General features: G+C 35.4%; 1 long non-coding RNA gene across 2 annotated transcripts in view; it reads left to right on the forward strand.

Moving 5' to 3' along the window:
• The window catches only part of LOC144581504 (uncharacterized), a 148677-nt gene that overhangs the window by 120675 nt on the left and 4223 nt on the right, over positions 1-23779 (forward strand). Inside the window, exon 3 of one of the 2 annotated variants that reach the window (XR_013532392.1) lies at positions 22312-22433. The exons of the other annotated variant lie outside the window; for it this stretch is intronic. This is a non-coding gene — a long non-coding RNA (uncharacterized LOC144581504). The remainder of the gene's footprint in view (positions 1-22311; positions 22434-23779) is intronic. 2 annotated transcript variants of the gene reach the window in all.

The following is a 23779-nucleotide window of genomic DNA, read 5'->3' on the forward strand; positions in this document are numbered from 1 at the left end:
TAACCAATTTTCTCTTGGTTTCCCAGTTTGTTCGTATAGTGGCTCATATAGTCTTGATGAGCTTTTGTATTTTTGTAGTGTAAGCAGTAATGACTCCTTTTTCATTTCTGAATTTATTTCAGTTTTATCTTTTGTTTCTTCATTAGTCAGGCTAGTTGTTTATCGATTTTGTTTATTTTTGAAGAGAAAACTTTTTGTTTTATTGATAATTTGTATTGCTTATTTGGTCTTTATTTTATTTAGTTCTTCTGTAATCATTATTACTTCTTTCCTTCTACTAATTTATGATTTGATTTGTTCTTGCTGTTCTGGTTCCTTGGGGTGTATCATTAGGTTGTTTATTTAAAATGTTACTACTTTTTGATGTAGACATTTATTGCTATAAACTTCCCCCTAACTACTACTTTTGCTGCATCTCACAAGTGTCGGTATGCTGTGTTCAATTTTCCGTTCTTCAGACATTTAAAAAATTTCTATCTTAATTTCTTCCTTGACCCAATGTATTAGGCCATTCTCACACTGCTAATAAAGACATACTCAAGACTGGGTAATTTATAACGAAAAGAGATTTAATTGACTCACAGTTTGACATGGCTGTGGAGGCTTAAGGAAACTTACAATCATGGCAGAAGGGGAAGCAAACACATCTTTTTTACGTGGTGGCAGGAGAGAGAAGAATGAGAGGTGAGCGAGTGGGTTAGCCCCTAATAAAACCGTCATATCTACAGAGAACTTAGTATCACAAGAATAGCATGGGGGAAACTGTCCCCATGATTTACTTATCTCCCTCTGGGTTCTTCCCACCACACATGGGAATTATGGTAACTACAATTCAAGATGAGATTTGGGAGGGGGGCCAGCAAAACTGTATCACCCAATGATCATTCAGAAGTATATTGTTTATTTTCTATATATTTATGTAGTTTCTAGAGTTCCCCTTGGTATTGATTTCTGGTGTTATTCTGCGGTCTGAAAAGATACTTTATATAATTTAGATTAAAAAAATTTTTTGAGACATATTTTGTGGCCGAACATGTGGTCTGTGCTGGAAAATGTTTCACATGCTGATGAGAAGAATGTACATTCTGTAGTTGGATACGATTTCTGTAAATGTTTGTTGGCTCATTTGGTCTAAAGACTAGTTTAAAACTAATGTGTCTCTATTGATTTTCTTTCTAGATAATTTTTATAATGCTGAGAATGGGATGTTGAAGTCTCTCACTTTTTATATTGTTATCTCTAGTAATAGTTACTGTCTGAATCTGCATGCTCTGGTATTGGCTGCATATATTTAGAATTGTTATTTTTCTCTTGTTTGATTAATATCTTTATCATCATGTAATAACCTTTTTTTTTTTTTACTTTGGTTGCTTAAAAGTCTGTTTTATTTGATATAAGTGTAGCTACTTCTTGCTTTGGTGGTTTTGTGTGTGTGGAATATCATTTTTCATCCTTTTAGATTGAGTCTGTATTTTTTTTTACAAGTAAAATGTGTTTCTTGTAGACAGTGTCTATTTAGATTATGCTTACTTAGCCTATATCTTCACTCAGTCTATATCTTTTAAATATAGAATTTAATTTATTTACATTTTAGGTTATTATTGATATAAGAGGTTTTGTTTCAATCATATTGTTGCTTTCTGGTTATTTGTATATACTTATTTTTCACCTCTCTGATTTAGTGGTTTTCTGTAGTGGCACCATTCAAATCCTTTTTCTTCTTCAGTTGCATCTTTAGTTTGCCAGTGCATTTTATAATTTAATGTGTTTACATTAGGCTAAATGTCATCTTTTCACTTTCAAGTTGAAGATTCTCTTGATCATTTATTTTAATGCCAGTCTAATGATAATGAATTCTTTCACCATTTACTTGTCTGAAAAAGACTATAATTGTCCATTTGTGAAGGATAATTTTGCTGGATATAGTATCCTTGGGTGACAGTTTATTTTATTCTTTCAGCACTTTGAATATGTCAACCCATTCTTTCCTGGCCTGTAAGATTTCTGCTGAGAAACATGCTGTTAGTTTCATTGGGGTACCTTTTTAGGTGATTAGATGCTTTTACTTGATACCTTTAGAATTATCTATTTGTCTTACAGACAGTGTGACCATAATATGCTATAATACAATTCTGTCTAGTTGGGCCCCTGGAAAGAAGACCTTTTTACATTATATCTGTCTGGAGATCTTCGAGCTTCCTCCACCTAAATGTCTAATTATCTTGATAGACTTGGATTTTTTAAACCTATTTTTTTATTAAATAGGCTTTCTAACCCTTTCATTCTCTCTTTGCTCTCAGGGACACCAATAATTTGAATATTTGATGATTTTATGTTGCTCCAAATACATGATTGATTTGCACATTGTTTTTAAATTTATTTTTGTTAATGTTTGTCTGACTGGATTATTTTCAGCAACCTATCTTCAAGTTCTGAGATTCTGCCTTCTGCTTAACTAGTCTATTGTTGAAACTTTCAAATATATTTTGTGTTTCATCAAATGAATTTTTTGATTTCAACTATCTGTTTGGTTCTTCTTTAAATATAGACCTCTTCAGTAAATTTTTCATTCATATCTTTATCTCATATCTTGTATTGTTTTTCAGAATTATCTTGTTTCTTACTGAGCTTCTTTAAAATCAGTATTTTGAATTCTTTAAGAGTTTGTGAATTTCTTTTTGATTGGATTCTGTTGCTGGAGAAAGACTGTATTCCTTTGGAGGTGTCATTCTTTTCCTTTTCAATATTTCCCTTGTTCTTACATTGACATGTGCATATCTGGTGTAATTTCATTTCTTCCAATTTTTTTTAATTTGCTTTTTTATGAAAGGATTTTTTTTCCTGAAGATATATATGTGTTTTTGGTTGAACAGCTTACTTTGGGTTTGAGTTTGTGTCCATGCAACAGTATATGTGGTCTCTGTGTTATTTCTTCAGCTGTAAACACTATCTGTGACATCCTTGGTGTCTTAAGTTCTATATATTAGTGGAGGCTGTGAAGAAGTTTTTTTGGGACTAGAATGCCAGGTGGTCAAGTCTTCAGGCTCCTGTAGTGTTAATGGTTAGCTGCGTGTGCCTGTGCTAGAGCCCCCACAATGATGTATGCTCACTTCATTGTTACAGAATCCAAGCAGGCCAATTCTTAGGCCTCCTAGTTGGTTGCTCATATACCAGCAGTGACAGCAGCGAGTGGAGGTGGACTAGTTCTTGGGCCCCTGAACAGTGAATATGAAGTGGGCAATAGCAGTAGCAGTGTTAAGGTACCCCAACCTGGTGTTGCTGGTGGCTGCAAAGAGATGGGCAGGTCAGTCTCATGGCCCCAAGTTGGCACATGTGGGTGGGTGCCAGCTGAGGTGTCATTAACATGTTTGGTTACCCTACTCTCAGACCTTGAAAGGAATGTTCAGATGCCAGTGGTGATGGACTGAGGTGGGTGATCCTGAACTGTATATGGGGTGGATGGGAATGGGTTGGCAGACCACCCACAGGCCACCTGTAAGTGTATTCAGTGCTAGCTGATACTCATGGGTGGAGTGGTCCCCACACTCCTGGCAAGATGTTCAGGTGGAGGCAGTGTTGGCTACACTGTGTATCAGTCTCCAGGGAGGACAGGGCCACTTTCTGTGGGCTCAGCATAGGTAGGCAGCTGTGAGGCTGTGGTTTGCTTGTGTCTCAATCCCACAGTAGCCCACAACAGTGGCAGTATGATTAGTCCTTGGAGTGTGTGAAGGTTCCCAGTGTTTTTTTCTCCCTCCTTGACCCAGTGATAGCAGCAACAGCATTGGCTCCAGGGCAGGACACCATCCATGGAGAGCTGAGTTCTCAGAGTGGCACAATGCAGCAGCTGCTCAGGACTCAAAAGCCTGTGGGGCTCAAATTGAGTTATCTCTTTGGAGCAATGCTGTGCATAATTTCTATGTAGCTCCCTATATTAGTCTCCAGGCCCCCAAGGGTTGACTTGCTTTTCTGTGGCTAGGACTGTAAAATTCCGGGGAGGGACTGTGGAGCCCTGCAGGAGTCACTCACCCTTTCCCTGTGTCTGGGAGCTTTTCCCAGTTTCTGGCCATTCCTGGCTGAACAGGCTATCTTACCTCCCTAACCTTCTTTCCTTTTGTCATTTCCTTTGTTAAATTCACTCCTTCATTAAAGTCTAGTGTTCTTTCTTAGATAATCTATCCTAAATATGAATATCTACTTCCTATTTTGTTTTTCTTTGTGGAAGTAGAGCTTACTGGCTGCGTCTAGTTGTCCAAGTTGGCTGTCTTGCCTTCAGCATCTATACACTTTTCTCATTTTAAAATGAGATAATAATGATACTTTACAGTGCTGGAGTGAGAACCGAATGTGACAGTGCCTACAAAACCTTGCATTCTTCACTCCTTCAATAAATGTTAGCTAGGACCCAGGACACAGCATTGCTTAACATATATTTTATGCATGAGATATAGCATATTTAGACAACACTGCTGGAAGCTGCTTTCCTCATAAGTAGAGTATGAAGCCATCAGGCATTTAGAGTTTCACTTGTGCCTTTTAGGGCAGTACTGATCATGACCTGATCCAACATGACTAGATGAAAATAATAAGGCCAGGGATTTTGAGTGACTTGTTGAGCTTACAGAAGCAGAACTGGAACTACTAAGTATTCTGACTGTCATCTTACACCTGTCGTCTTTCTTCTGTGTTCTGCTTATAACTGAATATACATTAAGTACTACAATTTTAAAATTTGAGGAGGAAAAAATGAAATAACATTTGCAGATCTCAGCAATAACTTTTAAAATGTGTGGGGAGAATATAACCTCACTTCGAGAACTGAAAGAAGGATTTTTCTCAGGCTGAAGGAATATAGATTTTGTAGTAAGAAAGAATCAGTCTCAGTTTTCTTTATCAGCCTCTCTTAATGGTTGTGGGACTCCTGAGTAGAGCCAGCACTCTAGAGAATGGAAACGGCTGGGAAGTACATCAAAACAGAGAGGCCTACAGGCAGTCTGAGAAAGTCTTCAAGCCTCAGGTTTATCTAAAAGTAAAATCAAGCTTTTAGATCCATGAAGCCCTACCTAAATCATGTTCTAGGCTGGACTCTCCCTGTGCCCAGACTCCCCCAAACCTATCTAAGCCAGACCAAGTGCTGCAAGGACTAAAGTCTATTCTTGTGCCCTAAGGAATTAGTTCTACACGTCTAAGGAGATTTGAGAATAAATCTGGATTTTTACTAAGGTACACCTTGGTCTGTATTAGACATTTAGTTATTTGTTATTATTTATTTATTTGCATGGTGAGGTTTACTATCCAACTACAGTATTTCTTTGCTTTAATAAGTCCATTCTTTCAAACTGTTTTTATGTCGTGTAGCAAATTGTGTTTTCCAAGGATAGCCACAATTCCGTAATGTGACCTTGTCACCCTCCTTCCACCCCACAAAGAACTGGCGAATATTTCTCCATCGTCTTTAATCTGGGAAGGCCATGTGACTGTTCTGACCAATAGAATATGCAGAGTGGTGCTGTGTCAGTTTCTGCTCCTACCTCTTTGAAGCCATCTATTCTGTAAGAATTATGGCTTGTGTTAGAGCCCCATGCTGTAAAAAAACATGGAAAAACTGTGGAATATAAGATGCCATGGAGACAGAGAGACAAAGAGAGTTAGAGAGAATGAAAGAGAGCAATAGGACAAAGAGAAGCAAGGTGGTAGATATTAAGTGCTAGGAAACAATTTTACTACTTTCACACTTCTACACAGTCAGGGCTTTCTAAGCAAAGATTTCTAGGGGCTGGGGAAAGGAGGTAGGTCAGTAAATAGCAACCCTAAAGAGAGACCTTCAGAGAGATAACAGATTTCTCTCTCCTGAGTCATTTATTTGCATTGCAAATAGTGGTGGACCTAGAAATCTCTTCTTCTGCCCGCAGAGCATTTTATTTATATTCCAGAGAAGGTTTATTTATATTCCAGAGAAAAGGCAAGGCCTCTCTCTTTCTCTCTCTCTCTCTCTCTCTCTCTCTCTGAGAAGAGAAGGGGTAGTTACATCAGCAAGTTTTATTAGCTTGAACAATTCATAATTATAAGGTTTCTCTGTTTTGGTTCAAGCCTTTTGAAGGGGCAGGGTATATCTGGCCCTCACTGTGCCAACCGGAGAGATAATTAGGTGGAGATAAGCTGGTAATAAAATCACTGTGTGAGCCAATAATCATTGTGTTCCCTGATCTAGACACCTCATGCTGCCAAACAAGATCAATAAATACACATAGAAATAAAAACTTAACTTTGTTTTGAAGCCATTCTGGAAGTGGTTCTTCGGGCTCCAACTGTCTCAGCTGCCACTAACTGGATGAGGGACAAAGAGCCCAACTGTGTCTTTTTCAAATTTCTGACCCAAAAAATCATACAAATAGAATGATGATTGCATAGGAACATTTTGGTTAATGACAGACCATATATACAATCGTAGTCCCATAAGATTATAACACTGTATTTTTTATTGTACCTTTTCTATGTTTAGATACGGTTTAGATTTGTTTAGCTACAAAAATACCATTGTTGTACTCTTGCCTACAATATTCAGTTCAGTAGCATGCAGTGCAAGTGCAGTTTGTAGGTAAAAGCAATAGGCCATATAGCCTTGGTCTGTAGTAGGCTATAACACGTGATCTAGGTTTGTATAAGTAAATTTTATGATGTTCTCACAACAATCAAATCCCTTAATGATGCAGTTTTCATAAAGTATTCCCATTTTTAAGTGTTGTATGACCATATAATGGTTGCTTTAAATCGTTGAATTTTGAAGTAGTGTTTTACACAGCAATAAATAGAGAACCGCAAATGATTTATAAAAATGCTATAGTCTTATTGTCAAAACATTCTTTTTGCCACTTATTTTTAAATATTACATATTTCTGAATACTAATGACCAGGATTCCTTATAAGAGTAATTTTGTATTGTAGCAAAACATTTCACTTCACCTTACCTATGTTATTTTCTGACAATATTTTAAATATTTTTCTGACTGATACATTGCATATTTAGGTAAAAATCACCCTTTGATTCTCTCTTTATATTCCACATTTTTCCTTAATCTGTGAGTGTGAGAATGTTTATATATATGAATGCATGTAAGTATGTACAGAAATGCTCTTTTACTCACATGTTTATTTATTAGTGCATTTATTTATTGTTTAATAAGGTAATACCTACATTTTGCCATTCTCGAGTAAATGTGATACAACTTGCAAGGGGGACTAAATACAGTCTTTTGGCATGTATTTCTGAGTTCAAAATGGAGACAAAGTTATCCTTTTGAGTAGTGCAACTAGATGCACACTTATTTATGGAAAATATGATTGGATATGTATATCTAAAAATAGAACCCAGGAAATAATTGGAATAACATTAACGCCAGTTGTCTTCTCTTCCACATATGGCATGTCTGTTATTCTGGTTAGTTGACTATTATTTCATTATTACAGCATTATTTTACTAGAGAAATCAATTGCCTTAATTTAAAATGAAAATGAAAGTTGTAAACCTCATCAGTAAGTTCAGCAATGTTGGATCCTTTTCTTGACTCTGCCTGTCTTGGCCGAGGGACTTTACGTAAACCACATGAAAGTCATTTGAGTATTTGTCCTCAGTTTCTTCACCTAAAAACTAGAATGAAAGTTTATGTAGGAGTGAAAATCTATCATCCATAAGAGAGTGAATTAATAGAAAAATAAAATGAATAAGAGCTGTCAGTAGAAGTAGATTCCTAAGAGGGATGGAGAGGGAAAGAGTGACGAAAGGCGAGAAGGTTGTGAGTGAAAGAATACAAATTAATACAAATTTTCTAACCTCATACGACATTTTCACCACCTCACACTTTCCCAACCTAATCTTGGGAATGATTAATTCTTAAGAACAAAGAATCCTCTTGATAGGAAAACAACAATTTGGGTCGGTGAGTGAAAACAGTAAAAATGCTTGAGGATCACACTGGCTTTAAAGGAATAGTGTTGAATGAAGGAAGGCATTTTGAGTACGCATGGTAAGGACTTTCAAATGGACACAAGGTCAAAATCTTTTTCAGTTCTCAACTTTGGATTCATGGACCCATGAACTTAAAGTTTTTCATTAATCTCCTGAAATCGTATGCAAAATCCTGTGTGGATATGTTGCTTATTTCAGAGCAACTTTATCTGTCTTTCATTAGATTCTCAAATAGTCTGAGTTAGGAATAAAGACTCTCCATAGATTTCTTTAAAACAATTCAAAGGCAGTGAGTATAAACATGGAAAGTTTGTGGAAAGCTTGATACATGTGCCAGACCGTTTTTACCTCCTTTTCCTATTATTAAAGGAATGTACTAAAATATGCAACTTTAAATCATAAACTTACTTTAAAATGTTTATTTTATGAACAGACCTTTGTACTAAACAGACAAAGTGATAGCCATTAACCAACCTAATTGTATGTCACTTTTGCCTATCCCTGGAAAGTGAGAGGTTTGATGTAATGTCATACTCATTGCTGTACCAGCTGGAATAGCAATGGAGAAAGCCTCCGTTCAGTGGTGACAGCCCTGCCCAGGTGAAAGTGCCGATTTGTTATAGCGATACATGATCTTCGGAAGTATGTACCGCAACTTCTTGAGGTAGCGATGTGGCTATAAAATTTTGTTGAAAAAGACAGCTAGCAGGTCAGTTATTGCTAAACAAGTGGAAAATGCTACCAAAAAACTTTCACGGAAAATGTCAACTATAAATTGAATTTTCACAAAGTATAAACACTGAACTCTGATGCCAGTTATTGTATATAGAGTTATTATTAAGATGCTTTTTCAAAGAAAAAAATCATTTGGTAAAAATTAGTGTACTATTTACAGAAAAGCAGAATAAAGTTCAATTTGAGTTATTAGTCTTTTCATAAAAATAAGAAATTTGTTTTTAAAATATAGCTACAGGAAGCTTTTTGCAAAACATATGGGGGATAACTGCATCATGTGCTCAGATTAAATAGTTCTTATATTTTCAGTAAAGATACTGATCCCAGTAGCAGCCAGGCATATGAGTATTTAGTATAAACAATTACTTGGATATTTTAATGAGGCCATGTTGTTAGATTCAATATTTCTTGTCCAGGCTAAACAGTCCAAATGCCACTTGGGTACAGAGAATTTTAGATCTTTATTGCTTGATTAAAATATAGATAATTTGCCTTATCTATTCTTTTTTGTGTGCGATCAAATTTTGCTTGTGGGAACATTACATTTTACCTCATTTTCTCTCATAACTTCAGAACAAAACCAAATTTGTTTTGCATGTAATGTTTTCTTGTAAAGTAATATTATTACTCCATCAGCACTCAGTGGGCAAACATATTTTTCAACATTCCTCTTTTAATTAACTTGTCTTACAAACAAAGGCTACCAGATGAACACAATTTATCCTCAGCATGTATTTTCAGCTAGGAGGCAGATAATTATTGCTCACTGCAGAAATAATGTTCTCCTACTTGCTCATGTAAAACAAACTTTAAATGTCATTTTACAGCGAAAAGATTACACAGCACAGGGCTGTCGTAAGAGAGGACAATTATCCAGAGAAACTTCTCATTAACCTGAAGGTCAGGGGTAAGAGATGATCACCAGCTCTGGCTAACACAAACCTAAATTGCCGTACTCTAAACGTAATGTCCTCATAATCACAAAAGTGGGGACAGTAAAGACTAAACAGTTATTGTGATAAATTTCTAAGTGGAATTATACATGGAAACTGACTTGGTACTGCAACCTTGCCACATATGTCTTGAGATCAGAACATGTGGTGTTGAATAAAAAGGCTTTGGGAGGGAATTGCCCTCTTTAACAAACTAGTGGCAGTTCAGCAACATTTAAATGTATTGTTTCAATTAATCACAGCAATTGCAAAATGATCCTTCAGCATCAAGAGAAAATTATGCTTTCAAACATAGTGCCTCAAGTCTGCCAACCACACTGAGCTGTTTTGTGGCATTTTAGCAATGCATATGATAGCAGAAAGTTCTGGAGAAAATCATGCTTACTCATATTTGAGCTGGAAATTAATTTTCTAAGCTGTGAAGTTCTTCAACCTGTTTTGCAAAGCTAGGTCATCTATTTTCTTAATCGAATCATCTAACCTTCCCCTAAAGCATTAGAAGTTTACTTTCGTTTGTGTTGACTTCTACCCAGATAAGCAGTGCAAGGAAACATCCTACATCTTTAATTCTGTTGCTCCATAAATTGTAAGTTAAACAATCATTTTAGTAATAGTTTTCCAGGAAGAACATGGAGAAAGAAATACTATCATTTAACACATGTTGATCGGTGTTCTACTGAAAGTTTATTGCTAAACAATTCATGCTTTGTGGTGGTTTGAGTGAGCCTTGTCTAGAAGCAGTCTCGCCAGAGAGAAAATTCTAAAAACTGCCAGCACAAGCATAACAATAGTATCTCTTAGAGTGATACATACTGATATGAAAAGGAGATGATCGGCTCCTGGGTGGGAGGTTGCACAATCTGCTAGCCAGAATAAAGGCCACACAGGAAGACAGGAATTGATCTATTTAACTTACAGCAGAAGCAAACTATCTCTTGGTGCGAAAAGAAATCTGGGAAAAGAATCCGAAAGTTGGTTAGCACATTCTGGAGCAGGTTAATCTTCCTGGTTTAAGAAAGGCAGAGAGAAAAAGAATAGAGATTTTCTGGTTCAGGTAAAATTGGAAGCCACCTTAGAAAGGAGATTAAAAGAAGCCCTAAAATTAGCTTTGAGCTTGAGAATCTGTTCAATGACAATTCACTTCTCAGGGTTGGAGCTTTTAAGAAATAATAACAAGAAAGCACTTATAAATAAGCTTCTAGAGAAAATAAAGTATTTGGTTATATTCATATGGGGAAAGGGTTCAGCTGAGTAAGAAACACATTGCTTAATCATAAACACCTTGTTAGGTGTTTACTACCTACTATAGGTACTTAATGCCACATACCTATAGTAGGTTCTTCATACATTCCAGTGGAATGAATGGACACACTTTGCCACTCCATTTAAACCTTGTTAAACCATAAATACAGTATGGTCATAAGCCATAGAAATCTGAGCGTGGAAGGCTTTTATCCTTACGAGCCCTAGCAGTAAAAAGAAATGAGGGTAGAGAGCAATAACAGTGGTAGTGGTTTGCATCTTAATAAGTTGGTCCCAGGTTCAGAATAATTTCAAGTATCAAAGGTATCAGAGATTCCTATCTTTATTTTAAAAACAAACCATAAATTTTATAATGTAATAATCATATCTGCTACTTTTTTAGGCTACACAAAGGCATTAAAAAGGAAAGCTTAGAATACTAACTTCTGGAAGATGAAGTAAGAAGTATAAGATGAAGAAAGAGGGGCAGACTCTAAAGAACTGTCACAGAGTATTTGCCCTGCTACATATAGGTCAGCTTGAAGTTGAAGTGAAATATAATTTGACTTAGCTCTTTCTTAAAACTAACTTTGATATTCTGGGCCTTTCAGTGTGATGATTCATTGATGCATACTTAAATCAGTTTGTGCTGGTAAGCTGACAAGAAATGAATACCAGGAAAATCCTTTGGCTCTGCTTCACATGTGTATAGTTTAACCATGATTACCTAGCACCTGATTAGCTTAACTGATGGTCATGAACAATTGGGGGGATTCTACTAGAAGGGTGCTAGTAGAGGAGCTGATTTTGTGCTTTGGAGTCTGTGGCTGCAGCCACACAAGTGCATGAGCCCTTCCTCACCAGGCTCCAGTCATGATCCTTGTGCCTCCTTGCGCAGACGCCTGGAGCTTTCAGAGATCCCTAGTGTGCTCTGACGCTTCCCAAGAGGCAAAAGGAGCCCTTCAAAGAGGCATTGTAGACCCTTCTAAATATTTGAACGTTTTCTAAATTCTACACAATTTTTACTATTGTGTATGAAAAAAAATTTGTCATATAATGTTATAAATTAAAGCTTTCTTTTTATACAGGAAATGAGAAAATTCCTCTGAGTTGTTATAGAACTTAAAATCTACAGTAAATTAAATATTTATCAAAATGTTCCAATATGTTATGTAATTTTATCACAAAAATCACATTCACCTGTTTTTCAAGCTACCTTTGGAAATAATTTCAATGCAAGTAACTGAGTCAGAGGCTAAATCTTTTAGAAACATCTGAATTTGAAATAAGAAACAGAACTTGATGGAGAAATAATTATAAAAATATTTCTATTTCTGTCTTCACGTCTTCACACATTACACATAAAATACCATTATTGATTTTAAAAATGAGGCATATAATTTGATGTGACACTAGAATGTTTCCTGGAGTGAAGAAAATTAAATGTAATCCAAGCAAATCTTTGAGCCAGTTTTGCTTAATCACATCTGTACACATCTAATGCAAATTTTTACCTATTTTCTTTATTAAAACTTCCCAAGGTCTGTTTGTATGCAATAGAATGAGCTAAGTCTTTTAAATCTGAAATTAAAATACACTGAAACAATTTTTCGTTTAAACAAACTTTTCTTCTCATATCTAAGGAGGTCAGAAGGGAATAACTAAACAGTAGATGACGTGTAAGACATGAAACATGACCAGATTATAACATCCCCTGGTTATCCTCTGTAGTTCACACTCAGGATTGTTGGGGAAATTCTTTGCTTCAGTTGTCTGAGGACAAACTGTGCTGTTTCTTCATTTGGGAGAAAAATGACTGAAAACCAATACATACCAAAAGGAGACTTGTTTGCTTGCTTATTGGTTTTGTTTTTACACAGTGCCTTTTTTTGCAAACAAAGAAAATTCCTTATTTAGTGGAACAATTTGAAAAAAACCAAAACATCAAAAATAGATTGATTTGATTAATGATCTGATTAAGGTATCCCCACTGTAAACAAAGAATATTTTAACTAATTATTCTAAGAATACAATGTATTATTTCTTCTTCCTTTCTGTTTTCTTCATTTTTTCCTCTAAATCCTTACTTTTCTATTCCCTTTCCCCTCCTTCCTCCTCTATTCTTCCCTCTCTCCTCCCTCCTTCCCTCCCTTCCTCCCTTCCTTCCCTCCCTCCTTCCTTCTTTCCTTCCTTTTTCATTCCTTTATGTCTTTCCTTCCTTCGCCTCTGTTTTCCTTTCTTCCTTCCTTTCTTCTTTCTTTTCTTGTTTCCATCCTTCATTCCTTAGGAAGTATTTCCTATAGCTTTAGAAACAATTTTTAATTTGTTGAAACAAGTTGAAGTCAGCATGCTGCAAAAGGATAGCACCACTGTATGCATTTTGTTTAATTAAATGGAAAAACAGAGTAGCTTGCCTATAAAGTAAGGGTAGAAGGCAAAGAATATTTTTCTTTTTTATTTAAAAGATATTTTTCAAAATTTGTGAATATTTTAGATGTTTAAGTTCATGGACCTGTTTATTTCATTGTTTTGTTTTTATACATTCATTAGGAATCAGTGTTTTTAATGTATTTATTTTTATCTTATTTGGTATTTCATTATTTTTGACATTGGAAGTAATTTAATAAAGAGATGATCAAGGAATCATAAAATAGTCAAGCATAGTATATTGTAAACATCCTATCAATTAAATTTAAATATTATGTCATTTTGGTTGCAAATATTTTTAGGAAATTGGCTATAAAGTATAATTAAAAAATTTTTTTTTTGCCTCTGTTGCATCACTTTCTATTTTTCCAGCAACAATCTTTATTTTCTTTTGTGCATTTTCTTCTTTCCCAATCCTATATCATAAATTCCAGGTGAAGCTCTGCAAGAAGCTGCTGAAATAGCTATATGGAACAGATCCAGATCAATAGGCATGTCCTAAATTCTTGGTCACAGCCATAGACTCTATGACGAGCATGTGCCTAATGGAGGATGTGCAGCCATTTATAGCTTCTGTGCTTAGACCTGAGAAGAGGAAAGAGCAAAAGTTCCATTTTACCATCTTGTGATACCTAAGAGTAGAGCTGGTTCAGAGAAATGGAAAACAGAAGTGGAGCTAGAGCAACAGGGCTTGATGGTCTTACTCCAATCTCGTTACCCAAAGCTAGATAATTTATTAGTGCATGTAACTGACTGTTTTCCAGTGTACAATCTAATGAATTGCTATTGCTAAAATCATTTCAAATTTTATTTTCAGTTACTTGCAGGTAACAAGATTATAAATGATAAACTTGTTTATTTATACAATCCAGAGCATAATATTTGTATTGACTCTTGTTTCAGACAAGTCAAGGACTGCGAGATATTAAAAATAGCATTTCAGGCCTTTACAATGTTCTCTTCTTTGAAGCATTACAAAATATTCTTTTTAGAATGGTTCATTGACAATCTTTTAGTACTGTGTTTAATACTTTGATGTTTAAACTTATACAGAGTTCAGGGGGAAATTGTTTTCTAAGGCTTTAAAGAGAGAAGGTTTTAAGTGTTTGATATGTTTTAAAACGCCTCTCGAAATGTGACAAGCAACTGCCACTGTGCTTTTCTTCCTGTGGTCCTGTTTATATGGATAGCCTTTCAATGAACATGATGAATCTGATAAGCTTTTCAGAGGCAGGAATAAATCATACATTGTGCAAAATTCTTTTATACAAGGCAACTACTAGACCTTTTAAAGATTTTCAAAATGTTCTTTCTTAGCCCATTCTTTTCCATTGAGGTCAACACAGAAATTAAAGAACAGTATCAATAGTACTTTTCTATGTCTAAATATAGTGCCAAATTACTAGATTTACATTTTTAATTATACTACTGATTTTCTTCCTTTGAAAAGTTTAACTATATGACTGATAAGTTTGCATTCTCTAGACATAACCACGATTTTTATATTTAATTTTTTCTTTGATTTTTGGAAATGTCAAAATCAAATCTCTATCTATTTGGATGCTCTGTTTTTATCTGTCCTTAAGAAAATTGAGAGTCAGAACTCTCAGTTTTATCTCTTATTAAAGAAAAGTTAGCTCAAATCTGATGTGATTTACAAATGAAATTCAAATGGAGAAAACTGTAATTTTTTTAAAAGTCTCAATTTTCCACAACAATCTTATAGTTTGACAAAAAGTTTTCTTTATTTTACTATTTAGTTGATAATCCTTTAACTGATCAAGATGGGTTGTGAATGTACGGAAATACTGTGGCTTTAGACTAGGTTTATTTAGCTGTCTAAGAGATTCATTAAGGCCTTATTTACATTTTTATCATTGCCTTTTTAAAAATGATTAATAAGAGCTTGACAACTAATTGACAGTCTTCAAAATCACCTCTTGTTTATATGTTTCTCGTCAAACTGGATTTTCAACAGCTTTATTTTTATGGTTTCTAATGCTTTTTGCTTTCTTTTGAGAAGTCAGAAAGAACAATTTTTCTGTCCCTAGAATTGTTCTTCTTAGCTAAAGCCATGTTTTAAAATTTGATTTTTACATGGAGACTTCTAAAATTGGCAAAATTATGTATTTTAAAATGCTTAATCAAAATATAAATTAATATCAGATAAATATTAAAATATAAATGAGAGATAACTAAAATATTGTTTATTTTCTATAATAATAAGATATAAGAATAATAAGATATATTAATATTTTTAAATATAGTTTCCTATATTCCAAAAGTACACACTGCTAGGAGACAAAGAACATGTATCTGGTTTCTATGGAGTGAGGATGGGGTTATAACCAGATTGTTAGCCTTCTAATCCTGATATTTCAATGAGAATTAGTTATTAGAATTCCTCTATTTTACATATTGAGCTTCTGCCTGTGATTTTGTTTGACTAAATGTCTCTTTGAAAAATTAGACAAAATAAAAGCTCTTAACTTATACTGGTAAACAATTCATAAGGCCAGCGTTTCTTATTCTAACATTACTAATACTAAGGATTCTTGAATTCTCCTCAGCTGATGTCATAAATTTTTACATTTTATAGATGTTTCATTAAGACCAATGAATCCTACAGAAGATAACAACACCTGTAGGCAGGATGTTTAGAAGTTAGAAAATTCATGGCTCTATACCTCAAAAATTAACTCTTCCATAAATTTATTTCTTACCACCTTTAGAAGAATTAGACAGGACTTGTTATTTCTCCCTATCATAACTTTGAAACACTGTGGGTAGTTATGAATGATGCTCCATTTAACTCATTTATAAAAGCTTTTTCCCCTTTGACTGTAAATGGTGGCCAGGCAGGATCAGTATCTTTCTGCCTTACTATGTAATATACCTATAGTAGGTGCTCTATACATTCTAGTGGAATGAATGGACACACTTTACCACTCCATTTCCATCATGTGGATGCATTTGTATGCTTATGTACCCTCACATGGAGTAATCCTCTTATATTTCTCACCTAGATAACTCTTGCTGTTTATTCTTTGGAACATGGCTCAAACGTTATTTCCTCAGTAAGAGACTGTTTCTGCAAATCCTGTCTCCCACATATTGTTCTCTTGTACAGAACTTTTACTGTATAAGAGTACCACAATTTGTAAGAATACATCTATCCATGAATTTACTTATTTCATGTAGTTCCTTCTATTACAATGCAAGCTCCAGATGGAGCAGAAACATAATTTGTGTGTGTGTGTGTGTGTGTGTGTGTATGTGTGTGTTTGTGTATTTGTGTTTATGTTCCTAGGACTTAGCCCCATATAGAATTTATAGTTGCTCTTAATATGCATTATGTGTATAAGAGAAATGACTAAAACAAGCTATTTACAGAAGTAAATAAGAAACCTTTTGATTTAAGATACTTTGTGCTTTAACAGCAACCTCTCCAGTACTTCTTCATGAAAGACAACCATTAAGCATAAAAGAGGAAAGAAAAGCCTTTGTGCATATGGCTAATGCATCCTCAGAAATGAAAATTCAAGGTCAAAAACAGAAGAGAATGACTGAATGTATTATTAAAGATGGTTTTGAAGATCTTTCATAACCTTGCTTTACAAGGAACCAGCTGCCTTACTAAAGAATCACAATACTATTTAAACAATAAAAATGATGCCCACTTAGTTTACCTTTTAGTTGCTATGTCAAAGAATACTGTAGCTCAACATCAATGTTTTTATAAAACTCCTTTGTGTCTCTCCTCCCAAACTGGATTTGTAATAAAGACTAACATGGTGAGAGCTGATTGTCTTATTCTTGGTTTAGAGCTTTGGAAGGGTGGGCCTCTCATAAAGCAAGTAGGGGATGAAGTGTTTCCTGAGAGAGAAAAACACAATTGCAAAGATCCAATGGGATGAAAGAACTTTGGTCAAGCTAATAAAATGAGGGCATATGTATGCTTGGCACGTTATAGATGGTAATTGTAACAATTACTATTTGCCTTCCCCAACATTTTTTTTTTTTAGTTCTTTGATAATAGCAACTAAATTTTTTACTAGGTGTATCACAGCCTAGAATAAAAGGCTACATATCCTTAAGTCCCTTATAATTAGGTATGTGTTCTTTTATCCCTGTTCTTGCCACAGATATCTAAGTGGAAATGTGGTAGGCCCCCTCTGGGAAAAAGGTGCAATGGTTTCAGATAGGAAGAACTCCTCTTTTGCCTCAGTGCATTTCATCATTTTTTTTCCATGCCTGTCCACCAGTCCTGGAATATTACTTTTACAATGCTAGATTTCTTTTATGAGGGAGATGAATAAAAATCTAATTTATTTATGCAGCTAATCTAATTCAAATCATACAATCATTTTCAGCAGTTTTCTTCAGTATGGTGATAATGATAACTACTAGCATATCCAGATTCCCAGCCAACATATCTAGGGAAAAGATAATGCTACTTTTGGAGTCTGTGATGGTTAATACTGGGTATCAACTTAACTGGATTGAAGAATCCAAAATATTGCTCCTGGGTGTGTCTGTCAGGGTGTTGCCAAAGAAGATCAACATCTGAGTCAGTGGGCTGGGAAAGGCAGACCCACCCTTAATCTGGGTGCCTGTTGATATTCACTTGGTTCAATAAAGTCAAAAGGTTTTATTGAGGCATGCTGAAAGCAGCTGCCTCATTTACATTAGCATAGGAAAGACAGACAATTAAAGACCTTCCCAGTCTAAGTCTGTTTACCCCACATCCTTTTGTCTCTACTCTGTTTACTCATGTAAACTTTGTGCTGGATGGTCCTCTTAGGGGGAGATCAAAGGGGAGTTACCTGTTAATAGTGTTTACTCTGGGCCCAGAACCTAGAACTTTCATCATTTGTAAAACTACTCTTTTAACCATGTTAATTATCCACAAGTTTGTTGACTTAGAACCTCTGTTATGAATAAATGTGTGGATGTACTGGGAGTCTTGGTCAATTGGTTGCATTTCGCCCTCTGAAAGCAGCCAACAGCCATACCTAGCCCACTTGAATCACTGAACCAGGTATTAGAGTGGTGCATTCATTAACCTGTCATTTAGTCAGGGTCTGCAGGCCAGACTTCTGCAGGCAGTGGTCAATGTCTCAGCTGGGTACCATCTAATTAGCTGCCAGCATGGCTAGAATGTAAAGCCAGCAGAAAAATGTAAAAAGATGAGATTGGCCTAGACTCCCAGCCTACATCTTTCTCCTATGCTGGATTCTTTCCTCCCTCAAACATCAGACTCTAACTTCTTCAGTTTTGGAATTTGGACTGGCTTTCCTTGCTCCTCAGCTTGCAGATGGCCTATTGTGTGAGCTGGTGATCATGTGAGTTAATACTTAATAAACTCCTTTATATATATTTATATTATATAATGCATTATATATTATATATTTCATAAATACAAAATAGGATATATGGATATAAGGACTTATCCTATATCCTATAAGTCCTTATATCCATATATCCTATTTTGTATTTATGAAATATATAATATATAATGCATTATATATCCTTATCCTATAAGTCCTTTCCCTCTAGAGAACCCTGACTAATACAGGGTCATTTCAAGAAAATTCAATATCATGGCTCTCATTAGACTGAGTTAGTTACGGATCTATTTGAGATCCCATTACTTTGTTTAGGGGAGAAACTATTCTCATTGTTCTGGCTCATTACAGAATAGAAACATAATTGACATCAGTCTTGATCAAACAATGGAAACTCACATTGAGGAAAATTCAGTTTCCCAAAGGAAAGTCCCATTCTTTGCACTAAATAAGGGAGAAGCTCAACAGGATAGAAAGTCCACTACAGTATTTTACTAGAGTACTTCACTACAATATTTCAAGCAATTTATCATTTATTTTTGAAGTTACAGTTATTAAACTGAGCTTATGTCCTTTACTACCTTCTTTGAAATTTCTTTTCTGACAGATGTCAAGGAACTTTCCTCCTGATTGATTTTCTACATGCTTTATCTCTCATCCATCTAGTTCCCATTTCCTCTTTTCACTCTAAGTCCAAAACGTCGTTTACTTTCTAAAAGCTAACATATATATTTTACATATTGAATAGTATTAATCCGATTTTGATTGTATTGTACCAGAAAGTTTGACATAATTTTAATAGTTAATTGACCTCATTGTGCAACATATAAATGATTATTTCATTTACAATGGTTTGGCCTCAGTAAGATAGTTACTCTTCACTTTAGCTTTTTTAATAGGAACTATTCTTGAAAATGATAAAATACTAGATAGTTTTCATACCCTTCTTTCATCTACTCTTTATTTACTCATGAATATCTCTTTCTCAGTATGTAAATTATAACAATAACAAACTATGTGATATGAAGGTGATTCAATGGCCATAGCAAACCATCTGCAATTTTGAAGTAGCATCAACCTTCTTTTTTGAATTAGGTATTCACGTATCACCTCACTAAATGCAGTCATGTATTGTTTAATGACAGGGATACGTTCTGAGAAATCTGCCATTTGGTGATTTTGTCTTTTTGTGAATATTAGAGTATACATGAAGCTAGATGATAGAGCCTACTTCACACTAGGCTACACACCTATGCATCATGTTTCTGTAATCAATACTGGAGGCAATTATAACACATTGGTAATCATTTGTGTATCGAATCATAGAAATGGTACCGTAAAAATACAAAGATTAAAAATAGTACACTAGTATAGGACACATAACACGAATAGAGCTTTCAGGCATGGCAGTTGCCCTGGATGAGTCAGTGAGTGAATGGTGTGTGAATGTGAAGACCAAGGACATTTCTGTACCCTTCTGTAGACTGTATAAACAGTGTACATTAGGCTAAAGCAAACTTACTTAAATTTTCTTTCTTCAATAATAAATTACACTTGGCTTATTGTAACATTTCACTTTATAAATGTTTTAATTTTTTTAACTTTTTGACTCTTATAATAACATATAGTATAAAAAACATTGCAGAGTTGTATAAAATATTTCCTTTATCTCTTTATACTATAAGCTTTTCACCTTTTTTTTTTTTTGAGACGGCGTTTCGCTCTTGTTACCCAGGCGGAGTGCAATGGCGCGATCTCGGCTCACCGCAACCTCCACCTCCTGGGTTCAGGCAATTCTCCTGCCTCAGCCTCCTGAGTAGCTGGGATTACAGGCACGCGCCACCATGCCCAGCTAATTTTTTGTATTTTTAGTAGAGACAGGGTTTCACCATGTTGACCAGGATGGTCTCGATCTCTTGATCTCATGATCCACCCGCCTCAGCCTCCCAAAGTGCTAGGATTACAGGCGTGAGCCACTGCACCCAGCCAAGCTTTTCACCTTTTTAAGCAATATTTATTTTTTAATTTTTAAGTATTTTGTTACAAACTAAGACACAAACACACACTTTCGCCTAGCCCTAAAGGACAGGGTCTGGATTGTCAATGTCACTGTCTTCCACTTCCTCACCTTGTTCCACTGGAAGGTCTTCAGGGGCAATAGAACACATGGAGCCGTCATCTCCTGTGACAACAATACCTCCTGAAGGCTCTGCCTGAGACTGTCTTACAATAGAAGTACACTCTAAAATAGCTTAAAATAGTGATAAAAAGTATATATACACATATACTTTTCATCACTTCCATATATATATATATACACACGCACACACCTTCAGGAGGCATTCCAGAAAAAGGCATTGTTATCTTAGAAGATGATGGCTCCATGTGTGCTGTTGTGCCTGAGGACCTTTCAGTGGGACAAGAATGGAGGTGGAAGACCTGTATATATGGAAGTGATAAACAGGTTCACTCTAAAATAGTGATTAAAAAGTATATATGTATATATTTAATTTTTATGTAAATATGTGTTCGTGTGTGTGTGTGTATATATGTATACACACGCACATACTTTGTAATCATTATTTTAGCATAGTCATTTCTTGTGATCAATTACGTCCCATACAAAATTGTATGTGTTATGCTTTTATATGACTGGCCACACAGTATATTTGTTATACAAGTATCAGCACAAACGTGAATAATACATTAGGCTACAATGTTTTGAAGGCTATGCTGGCACTAGAAAACAAATTACTAAGCTCCATTATAATGTTATGGGACCATTGTCACATATGTGGTTCATCGTTGACTGAAAGATCATTGTATGGCAACGCACGATTACAGTTAGGCAATGGATCCTTTTCTGTATAATTTTATCTTCCAGTTCCTTGATCAAATAGATGTTTTATAATCCCTTCCCTACTTGATCTTGTAAAACATGATATCTGATGACCATCATTTTCCTTATAAAATTCTTTCTTCCAGTGGTTTCTGTAACACTAACTCCAAAATGTTTTTTTAACATTTTAAAAATAATGCAGGCCAGGCGTGGTGGCTCAAGCTTGTAATCCCAGCACTTTGGGAGGCCAAGGCGGGTGGATCACGAGGTCAAGAGATCCAGACCATCCTGGTCAACATGGTGAAACCCCGTCTCTACTAAAAAAAAAAAATACAAAAAATTAGCTGGGCACGGTGGTGCATGTCTGTAATCCCAGCTATTCAGGAGGCTGAGGCAGGAGAATTGCCTGAACCCAGGAGGTGGGGGTTGCGGTGAGCCGAGATCGCGCCATTGCACTCCAGCCTGGGTGAAAAGAGCGAAACTCCGTCTCAAAAAATAATAATATTAATAAATAAATAAATAAAAATAATGCAATTCTTTCCACAAGCAGGATAGAAACAAGTACCTCAATGCATATAATACATATTATTTTATTAGTAAACTATATCACTTACTAGAAGTCAATATTCCTTCTCCCGTCCCTAAGATTATTTATTAAGATATCCAGTAAACATTTGAGAGGAGCAGGGGGATGGTATGGATTTCTGTATTCACCAAGCACACACCAGGAGAGGTGAATACAAAATGAAAAGCAATTCCCACTTTAGCAAATGATGTGTTTGTTCACACTCTTAACTTAAACAGAAAATGCCTTTGAGGAGCCTAGCCTAATACTGTAGTGACAACAGCACTATTAGAACCATGAAACTCTGAAGAAGTTTCTTCTACATAATGAAGCAAAATACATCAAGGCTCCACTCTGTCAAGTTCATTACCACATGTTTGACTTAGGAGAAAATACAGGAAGACACATTTGTAAATTTTTGTGGCAAGCTGCAAAATTTAGTGTCTCAAAATCGATATTCACTTGTTCAAAGAACAGATAGGTCAAACGTAAGTTCAGTACATAAAGGAAGCCTCTAAGGCAGCATGGGGATGTGATTAAAATTCTGAGAAATGGGTAGATATTTGAAAAACAGCAGTGGGAAGGAGCTATAAAGAAGAGAGGTGATCAGAAGAAATAAAGACTCACATCCAATGAGGTATACATTATTTTAGGAAACAGTAACTGATTGGTAAGAACACAGGAAGAAAATGTAAAAAGTTTCTATTGTTATCATCTCCATTACAGTGATCAGTGCTGCAGGTTGTATTATTGTTAAAATATTTGCAATCACTCCCTTGATGTGGATCATTCTTCTCAATTCTGTTGATGTCATCCTTCAACATGTGACTTATTCATTCATCTTTCTGACCTCAGAATGAATCATGTGAATTGCTTTGGTCAATGATTTGTGAAGTGAAGTACATACATAACTTCCATGTTAAGCATTAAAAATTAGTTTGCCTTTGCCATATTTCTTTTAAAGCTTTTCTAAAAGATTAGCATGAGGCCCGATATAGGTTGTTTTGTCATCCAGATGACATGGAGCAGAGTCATAGCGGACCCATAGTGGACATAAAATATGAAAAATAAACCATATGGTTGTAAACCACTGAATTTTGGGGTTGTATGTTAGCCTAAACTGACTGGTAGAAATTTATCAAAGAATTCTTTAAGAAAGAAAAGACTCATTAGTTAGATCTTGAGGCACAGATACTATTTCCACAAATAAAAATTATAAGGTAAGGTAGATAATACCTAAAAATCATGGCAAAAACAAATAAATGTACTAATGCAGCAGGTCCCCAGGACCTAGGCACAGACTGGTACCTGTCTGTGGCCTCTTGGGAACTGGGCTCCAGAGTAGGAAGTAAGTGGCAGGTGAGCAAGTGAAGTGTCTTCCATATTTACAAGCCTCTCCCCATCACTTGAATTACTGCCTGAGTTGTACTTCCTGTCAGATCAGGAGCCGCATTAGATGCTCATAGGAGCACAAACCCTATCATGAACTGCACATGTGAGGATCTAGGTTGCACACTCCTTATGAGAATCTAATGGCTGGTGATCGGTCACTATCTCCCATCTCCCTGAGATGGGACCATCTAGTTGCAGGTAAAGAAGCTCAGGGCTCCCACGTACAATACATTATGTTGAGTTGTATAAATATTTTTTAATAGATTACAATGTAATAATAATAGAAATAAAGTACCTGGTGAATGTAATGCACTT

This window comes from Callithrix jacchus, chromosome 2 (genome assembly GCF_049354715.1).
Source record: "Callithrix jacchus isolate 240 chromosome 2, calJac240_pri, whole genome shotgun sequence".
Lineage (NCBI taxonomy): Eukaryota > Metazoa > Chordata > Mammalia > Primates > Cebidae > Callithrix > Callithrix jacchus.